Below are 10,080 nucleotides of genomic sequence, written 5' to 3'. Positions count from 1 at the left end.
TGTAGCCCCGATAGGGAGAAGTTCTCCAGCGTATGCAAGATGCTCAGATACTGCTCCCATGAAGCCAGCTCCTCAGCTGGTATGCTAAAAAGGGTCGAGCTACACTGACCTCCCCCAGCTGCGAATCTGGTCCCCAAACACTCACCAAGATGGATTCATGGAAGCATAATTGATTTCTCACAATTCATCCCCACTCTGACCAGGCAGTTGAATGCATTGGCTTTCCACTGCCAGTTCACCCAGACTGAGGACCAGGTCTTTAGCTGGTGCAGACTGGCATGGCTTCAGTGGGAATACCACCACCAAGTGCCCCTACAGGGGGTATAGCCGTGACAGTTCGGAGGCTCTCTGGCAAGGGAAGCTCGCAAGGACGTGGCAGGTGATTTTTCTGTTGTAGTGGCCCTGCTTTCATGACGTTAAAGCACTTGCTGAAAGAGCTCCAGTCAATCAATAGAGGAAAGCCTGGGCACTGGCATGAACTGCCTTGCGGGGAAATGGCGAAGGAGAGGATCTCCTGCTCAGCAGGCTGCTAAGGAAACCTGCATTTGGCAACAGACTCCTGCTCCCAGGCTCGGAGCCAGGAAAGGTTGGCTGCACGGTGGTTCAGGAATGAAGATTAGCCTCCAGGAGAAAAGGAGCTTAGCACAGCCCTCCGGAGACCCCCTAGCCAGCGCCTGCACGTAGAGGAACTGGCACCCGTTCGCTGGGTGGGATGGGTACTTACCTGCCTTCCTGGTCGCAAGGAAAAGTGCAACCACCACAATCAGTGGGAGCAGTCAGACCTCCAATGGGGAAAAATAACAGCTCTTGCAGACTAAAAGTTGGGTTGATCAAGCAGGATATGGCGGACGGGGACAGGAGGAGGGAGGGGCAGAGGATGACTGTGCTTTGCAAACACAAGCCCGCGTTCCTCGTAATGCCAAGTACTCCAGAAGGCCTTGCAGCAGCAGGAATACCCCCGGGCTGCAAAGAGAGTCACCTAAATTTGGGTCCCACACCCAGGAATGGGGAGACCCCCCACTCCCAAACACCACTCGCCGCCCACCTGCAGCCCCATCCACCTGCCTGAGTGCCCCCTGCCCCTGGGGGTCCCTGGCTGGTCTTCATGGAGACCTCGCCCACCTACTCCATCCCATGCCCCCAGTGGTGGGTGCAAGGTGGGCAGGCCGGGGTGCCCGGGCAGCGCCGCTGGGTCCAGCAGCGGGGGTGACACTGGCAGCAGCGGCCAGAAGAAGCCGCTGATGCCATGCGTGCCAGGAAGCGAATTCCTGCTGCCACACCACCCCAGCCCCGCTGCGTGTCTGAGCTGGGCAGGGCCGCGGGACCCACTGTGAAGAAAGCCCCTTGGTGGGCTGGACCAAGCCCCTGGGCTGCATTTTGCCTGCCCCTGAACTAGATCTAGGTTCACAATAGATGTGGCAGCTGGGAACAAAGAGAAAAGAGCACACTTTGGCCCCAGGCCAGGATGCATCCTCTGTCTGGCTAGGTAGTGGATGGCACAGCAGGCAGGCAAGTTTGCTTTGCATTATCTGAGCGCTCCGTTATACCAGGGGGAGTCACTTCGGTCTGGACCCGACTGCTTCTTCTCTGCACAATACGACCGAGTCTCATTCTTTGTATGAGTCCCTGCAACACAAAGCAGGCTTGAGACACAGTGAGCCAATAAGGGGAACAAAGAGTAATAATTGTTTTTGTTAGTTTTCTATTTATTTGAATTAAATAAATGATCCTTTTAAAAATAAGCCCATTTAACATTCAGTTTAAATGATGACAACTTGTGTTAAGGCCTAAACTTACAACAATCTATTACAATCATTCCAATACATTTTAAACAAATCTCCAAGCACAGTATAGGCACCACCTTTAGTTTTCACCGGTGCGTGCTTTTATTTTATTTTTTTTGTGTTCCCGCACATGCCCAGAAGAGGTAGCATGTTATTTCAACCCAACTTGCTCAATGTAGCTTGGGGGTTTCGGTGGGTGCTTGAGCCCTGGAGCACCCACGGGGTCAGTGCCTATGCCAAGCAGTACTTGCTAGATCTTTTTTTTATTTCTTTTTGCTCTGCCAAAGTTTTAGAAAGGAGTCACATGACTGTGCTGGTGGAAGTCACTTGTGAACCAGAGTTTGTTGATGTCTTAAATCAGCTTTTGAAAGCAGAAGTTTTTTCTGCAATTGCAGAATAAATATTCTCATGGGTGGTATCTTTTATTGGACAAACTACATGGTTGGGATAGACATAGACAGGCTTTTGGGTGTCACAGTACTCTTCCTCAGGTCTTTGGGAGGGAAGCAGATACAGCAGAGTTCAAGAACAGAGCAACTGTGTCTGCTTCTCTCCCAGAGACCTGAGGAGGGTCCTGGGATACCCAAAAACTTATCTATGTCTGCTCCAGCCATGCAGTTGCTCCAATACAAGATCTCTTGCACACAAATCCTTGCCTGTCACATATTCCCTGCACCCTTCCAGCTTCAATACTACCAGAGGTGAAAGAAGCAGGAAAGCTTGTTTTCTTCTCCACCTCTGAAGAAAAACAAGATGCAAAAGGTTGAGATCTAGTTCGAAATCCTGGTCACCATGACCTTCAGTCAGTCCATTTCACCAACTCCAGATAATACTACCGTTGCTTAATAAATATTAGTTTTAAATAAAACACGGTTTGATAAGCTTATTTCCCCCCCTCCCTCACTTATCCAGTGCCTTTCACATTATTTTATTTAGTTAATAAACATCATTTTTAAATGCTCGTCTTTGCACTTTTCAATTCAATCGAATTTTCGCTAACTGAATCTTGACACGAACCACAGGTGAGCAAGCGATGCGTCATTCACCCTTTGAGTGTAAATGAGATATAAACATTAAGAATCGAATAAATGATATAACTGGTTAAACAAATAAGCGCTGATATCAGAGTGGTTAATAACAAAAAGTCATACCAGTTATATGGAAAAGACTATATTTAGTGGCAAATGAGAATCAAAATTCCTCTAGGAAAAGAAGTAAAAAAGTACAAAAGCAACCTTGCAAGATTAAACTAAAAACATGGCTTTAAAACATGTTTTCTTGCTGTTGATTTAAACTATGATTAAAATAGACAGTGCCAATTACTTTGGTTTAAATCCACCCTGTGAGTTAGACTCATTGGTTCATACTGCTTGCTTCCCCTGTTCCAGCCATGGAAAAAAAGCATTTGTAAACCTGATTTAATCCACCAGTTCGACTGAGTTTGCCTTGCTGGGGATCTAAGATCAGGTCCCCCCCTATTGTAATGCTTTAATAAAGCAGCTTGCTTTTCAAACATTTGCAGAACTGAAAGGGAATAATTTTTGAAGGAATTCTGTCTGTACTCGCAGTTCAGTTCATTATCTTTATGATCCACCCTTTAAAAAACACTTAATGGTTAATAAACCTAAGGAAATGCAATCTGGTAGGCAAATGTTTTGGCTCAACACCTGCTCTTTTGTCTCTTTAATTACCTTCCTGACCTTTCTGAGCATGTTCTTTTGCATTAGCCATTGGACAGCTGCGCAGAGAATATGCAGCTGAAACAGAGACGCACATCACATACAGATGATCATGCTCCTTCGCTATTTTGATAGTAACCTTTCTGCCCATTTTGTTATTCATCTCTCAAGACCTCTTTAAAAAACCTCGAGGATCAGTTCTGACATTTCCAAAATATCCATGGGGAGACCCTGTGGCAATTTTGAAGACAACCTAGTTCTATGACTCGACTCTACTGTACAGCTACAGCCGTTGAGCTTCATAGATATATTGAATATGTATTATGTGAAATCATCTTAGACTCAGGGCGTGAGCCATGAAATGACATGAGGGCTGCAATGCTCAGTGTTGCAGAACTTTCTGGCTCCACTGTCTAGTGAAATCCCCAGCCATGAGTTATGTGCCCAGGCTCTGCCTACGATACATGAGCCAAAAGCCACCATGATGAGTGGGCAGCTGCCTTAGCCAGCGGGAAATGCTGGCAACTGGGGTTACAAACCCATCTGAGAGCTACGAGCAGGGGCCATGGGCTTTGTGCAAACCTGGGGTTCCTGGTCCTGAACTTTGTCCTGGAAGGAGGTGCTTATGCCAGTCCTTTCTCACTGAAGAAAGATTTCCTTTTTACCTAACAGCCCAGGGCATGGAGCAGTCGCCTCAAATTTAAATTCACCTTCTGCCTTAGGTGACTTGGACCAACCTTTGGCATCTTTTCAGAGGGTGACCAGGTGGTAGGACATCCCTCCGACGGAGGCTTTTCCACTTTGTATAAAATAAATGCTCATTGAGCCTAAAAGAGAGTGAAAGCATGCAAGCATGAGCATGGCTCTGCAGCCCCGGGGCTTAGGCAAACTCCTATGATGGAGAGCCCTGGTTTCCAGCCTCTGTTCCAATGAATATGTAGGGTTAGATGGCAGCTGAGCAGGCCATCAGGTCAAGTCAGGTGCCTACATCCTCCTTAGGTGAATCAAGTCCTTAGTGCTACATCTAATTACCTGTCATATGTATTTCTAATGTACCTGCCATAAAAGTGCAGGAGGTGAAACCAGAGGGGTAGGAAATCACTGAGGTTTCCTCACTGAAAAGCATGCTTTTTAGATAGAAAAGTCCGGGGTACGCTGTTTTCAGGGGATGAGACCGCCATACCCAGGGGTCCTGGCAATCCACAAAACAAGGATCCCTTGGTTCTGTGTAGACAGGAGGCACCGCCGTGTTTCACCATGGTTCATCACCCATCTCTGCCTGCTCCTCCCTGCTATGGGCAGCACATCTTCTCCAGGAGCCGTTGTCCAAGGTGCCCTGAGGTTGCAGAGGAGCCAGCTTCAGTCCTGATCCGAATGCACTGAGATCAGCAGAAAGACTCCCATGGACTTAAGTCCAGGAAGAGCACATACCAACTGCAGACTTCCTCAGCCTAACGAAGGGTTTTTAAACCCAAAAGCTAGCCAAAATTTTTTTTCCAACTATTGAAGTTGGTTTAATAAATGATAGCAAATTCATCCAAAGAACCTTGTCTGCCTATTGACTTAAGAAGGCTTTTGATTAGGCCCTTGGTAAGGACCCATGACACATTAATTCTGCTCCAAACTGCAGCAGGAGATCAAGTTTGCTCCAAACGTGTTACCGTACCTCTCAAATGACAGGAAAGATTTTATGGCCAGGACAATGGACAAGTAAGGCCCAAGGGGCAAGGGAGCAGAGCTGTATTCGTTTAACTGGACTGTCATTGCTGATGCATTTGTCTTTAGTTTGCTACTTGGTCTCGGGGCTGGCTTATAAAAAAAAACCCAACCCTTTCCTTGGAGCTCGGGGGTCCAGAAGTTTGCAGCAATTCCTTAAGTGAAAAATGTTAACAAGACCTTTCACAGAAGGCCCTGTGCCTGTGGGTCTGTCCAGACTACCAGGCCACTTTTGCTGGAGCTGCCGTATGGCCCGCAGGCGGGTGGATGTGTTTCGATGCTGCATGCCAGAACATTGCGGTGTGTGTAGTGCCTTTGTTCTCCTGCTCAGTGAATTGATCTTGATCTGAGAACACATCACTCACTGTCAGAAAAACAGCCGGGGAAAGAAAAGGAACAGCCCTGCTTAAAAGGGCTGCGGTTCTTTTCTTGTGGCTTCAAGCAACCTTCTTACAGCTGAAAAACTTGTTCAACCCAATTCTTGTCAGGGTTTGGGGTTTTGGGTTGGATGTTTTTTTTTTTTTGAAAGCCAGAAAAGATGTAAAAAACAATGGGTGAATTCAGGTGTGAGACAGGGGAGAAAACTCAGTGACCCAGCCAGGTCCCCCTGCACACCCTGTTCCCACAGATAAGAACCAAGCAGTAAGGGGGGCAGGTTAGCATGAGCCGAGCTGCCGGGCCCACTGAACTCACTCATAGCAAATGCTGGTCTTGGCAGGGGCAGGGCTCTCCAAAGACGCTACATTTACAGGGTCTGTGGAGCAAACCCAGGAGTGCTGTGCGCTCGAGTCCAAATGAGGTTGAGTTGCTACGTAAGGCACACACTGACTGGTCCTGAGTGGGTGCGAGTGGGCAGAGTTTGCCCTCAGCGCTGTCCTTAGGCTCATGTCAGAGCCCACACAGACATCACCAGAACTGATGCAGGGGAGGAAAGCCTTACAGAAAAGACATTCAGAAACGTGTCTTGGGATCTGATCCCATGGGACTTGCCTACCCCAAATGCCCATCCAAGTGGCAAACAGGTGCTGACAATATTGGAAGAAGGAAGTCTGATCAAATGGCTTCCCCTGGACCTGTGATCAAGGCGGGTGTGCTGGCAGAGGGAAGAGGATCTGCACCTCATTGCTTGGCAATGCACATTAAACTAGGGGAAGGAGCCCCTTGTGCACGCTACTCACTCGCACGGTGGGCCAACGTCTTGATCTAGATGTTGTGAGGGAAGACCTGATCAGCCCCCTTCCCAATGTGTGCCCTCTGCTCTGCTTCACCCTCCCTGGGCGGCTGCTGCCCGCGTGAGACTTTGGTACAGAGAAAGGTGTTGTTGTGAATGTCCTGTAGAGCAAAGCTTTTCATGTATTCCCACACCTAATCCTGTCCAGGCCCCAGCAACACCAGCCTCCTCCGTCATCCTGCCTCCTCGCAGTGCAGACAGAGGCTTCTGATTCATTCAGCCCCTTCTCTGCCAACCAGAAGGCCACGTGCATCACACTGTTTGCGATCTGCACAACCATCCATTCAAATAAAAGCCACATCTTTTTCTACCTAGAGGATGAGCAAGATGAAGGGACCTGCCAGTCATTAGCAAGCCACCCTGGATTTATAACAGCAACCTGGAGAAACTAAGACGTTCATCAGTTCATTAACAAAATTCAAGCACTCCCACTAGGCTGACTCTTCTCCCCAGTTCACTTCTCTGAGCATGTTCTTGTGACAGTGACATCAAACGATGGTGCCCCAACCTTTTCACCCTGCAAGCTGGATGGGCAGTGCAAGGGCCATCTGCAGGCTGAATCCCACCAGTGGGATGGATCTGACTTGCAGGACTGGTGTAGCAGGGGCCCAATCCAGCTGTGGGGTGGCAGAGGAGGGGGCCTGGCTGCATTCAGATGTGTGGAGGGCAGGAGTGGCCTGGCCCAATCTGGACATGCATGGGCACAGGGGCAGGGCAGAGGGGTAAATAAAGCTGCACAAGCCCAGGCTTGCTCCGGCTACATGGCAAAGGCTCAGGCGGGGCTGGATCCACTGCTTCTCACTGCTAAATGTCCTGCCTCATGGGGGTCCCCACAGGCTGGATGCTATGTCTCCTCAGGCTAGATCTGGCCCGTGAGCCAGGCGTGAGCACCCCCCAGTACAGCAAATGACAACTTAAATTCAGTTAAGACAAGGTTGTACCTGGTCAGACTTTTCTTCTTCCACCAATACAGATCAGAATTTGCATTGAGAAGATTTGTGCTGTTTTTCTATTTAAACAGTCCCTAAAAAGTTCCCCAGCAGCTTGTTTGCTTTGTGAATCAGGTGGATTCATCTTCTTCAGCTTAAAGATCCCATTTGGGTTACTGTTAATAGAAAAAGAGAAAAGTCCTAACATTGGAACTATGAATGCATTGTCTTTGCACTTCAGAAATATGAGCATATCACTGCAGTATTTCTCTCTTATACTTAACCAAACAGAGCTGATGCTGTTAGGCTTAATAGGAAGCTTCTTGCTGACTCCTAGCAGACAGCTACATCTGAATTTCATGTCGTTTGTACTATTAATAGTGTCTGTCTGTACGTATCTCTTCTCTCTGTTTAGCACTGACTTCTCTGTCATGCCGTCAGACCTCAGCCAGGGATCAGGCCCCAATGTGCCAGGTGCTGTACAGACAGAAACCTCAGCTTCAAAGAACTCATGATCTAGATAAATGGCAATATGCATCAAGTCAGTACATTCAGTGGATAACAACAGTCAGGTAATGCATTTTAACCAGCAGCTGAAGGCTTGAGAGGATTTTTTTTTTTAAAGTTCAAGGAACTATTTAGGTGGCTGATTCAAATCCAGCCTGGTATTCAGTGATTTGAGTCTGGTTCCAAAGAGGATAATATCTATATCACAAGACCCAGAATTAATTGGCGCCTTTGCTAGTATTCTTGAAAGAGTAGCCAAGGCCTGTATGCTTAGGGCTGCTTCCTTCAGGTCTGGTTTGAGATGCACTGCTTGGGTTGTGTAGGTAAATTTGCATTTCTGCTACCCACACTGAATGTAATCTGTGTGTAAATTAGAACTTCACCTTGCAGGGCTCTATGTCCAAGCACTTATGATGTGTCTACACTTGCATCAAATCACCGCATGGAGATGAACACCTGGTAACATAGGCAAAATCAGATCCCTTTCACTAGCGATAAATCCAAACATGGTTTGAAAACCCTGAAATCTTTTTTATGGACTAGAAAGTAACTGGGACAAGTCCTTTCCACTCATACCACCATGCCCATTTCTACTGTATATACCCAGTAGGTAAAATTGCCCTAGTGTAAAATTGTCCTAAGTCATTCCTCAATGATGTAAGAGTTCATCATTGAAAGCCAATGGGATTTAGGAGCCTAACTTTCAGTGAATGAATGTGACTTAGTCTCCTAAATCACACAGGCTCATCTGAAAACTTTACCTGCTGTATTTTTATATACAAGTCATGCATGCACTGTTTGAAATGCATGATGCTGGGCTGAGAGCTTTTATTAGAACTGCTATGTCTCCAAGCACCATCATTGTTTCTCTCCCTAGAAATACGTTGTAAGAATTAGGACTGTCCAGTAGATACAGTCTATTATATAGACTATATATACTATATAGTCTACAGCTTACCCCTTGGAGACCAGAGTTACCCTCCCTGCTCTGCCACAGACTTCCTATGGAGCCTTGAGCAAATCATTTAGCAATAAATTCAATGTCACTTGTATGTACCTACGTGGCATTGAGGTAGCTGCAAAACTGCAGTTCTTGCACAGGTTGGATCTCATTTGCTCCTGTGGCAGAATGGGGATGCTCATACCTGCCAGAAGTAAAATGGAGGTGGCAGGCTCTCTTGCCTAATAGTTAGGGCATGTGCCTAGGGAGAAGAAGACTCAGTTCTGGGCCTCCCTCACCCAACTGTTTGAACCTATATCTGTTTCCCAGCAATGTGCTCCAACTGTTGAGTCACAGGCTGGGCAGTGCTCAGGTTTCCCTCCAGCCCTGCCCTTGAAACTGGTTGACTGCACATTGTCTTTAATATTTATTGACTAAACAACAATAGGGTAGTTTCCGCTCCGTTGGCAGCAATGCCCAGGCTAAAACCCAGAACCACTACCTTTTCAGGTAGCCTTCATCTTGCTGACTGACCCACTCTCCTGGCCCTCTGTGGATTCTTCTCCTGGCTGCCCAGTGGAGCAGCTTCAAGGATGCTGGGCAATTTCTAGCCTATAGATTAGTGGTTAGAGCACTTTGCGCAGACATGGAAAACATTGTGTGGCATGGCATGGCATGGCATGGCATGGCATGGCATGGCATGGAAACTATGTTGTGGGTCCTCTTTGGACCCTGGGGTTCCTGCTCTTGGGACAAGCACCCAACTCACTAGGCTCTTGGGCTGAAAGGCAGGAGGATCTTGCTTCTGCGTTATACAAGTGCTCAAGTGATTCTTTTCTACCCAAGCACCTACGCACAGCTTTCATAGCATGCTCAGTAGGGGAGCAAAGGGTGAGAATATCTACCTAGACTTCAAGCTGTGAAAGAACCTAAGGACAGCTACATATATGCCACTTAAGCAGCTCAATGGCTAGGGACAGAAGTTACACATAAACCAGTTTAAACAATCAGAAACTGGTTTAAACCTGTAACAGGACAGAAGTTCAGTGTACATAAACCAGTTTCAAAATGGCTGAAACTGGTTTAAGATAAACCTAGTTGAATGTAGTATCAGACTTAACTGATTTGGGTCAAAGTTTATGAAACTTCTGTCCCAGATCCCTTCCTGGTTTAAATTAAATCAGAGTCCTCCAGCATGCTTTCCAGCCTTGGGCTGGGCTGGGCTGGGCTGGGCTGTCTGCTCCAGCAGAGAAGGGTTGGGGAGGCAAGGACTGCCCCCACAAGCAAACCCTGG

The sequence above is a fragment of the Alligator mississippiensis genome, chromosome 3, assembly GCF_030867095.1.
Source record: "Alligator mississippiensis isolate rAllMis1 chromosome 3, rAllMis1, whole genome shotgun sequence".
In the NCBI taxonomy this organism is placed as follows: Eukaryota; Metazoa; Chordata; order Crocodylia; family Alligatoridae; genus Alligator; species Alligator mississippiensis.
Note: the sequence above shows the minus strand (reverse complement) of the source record.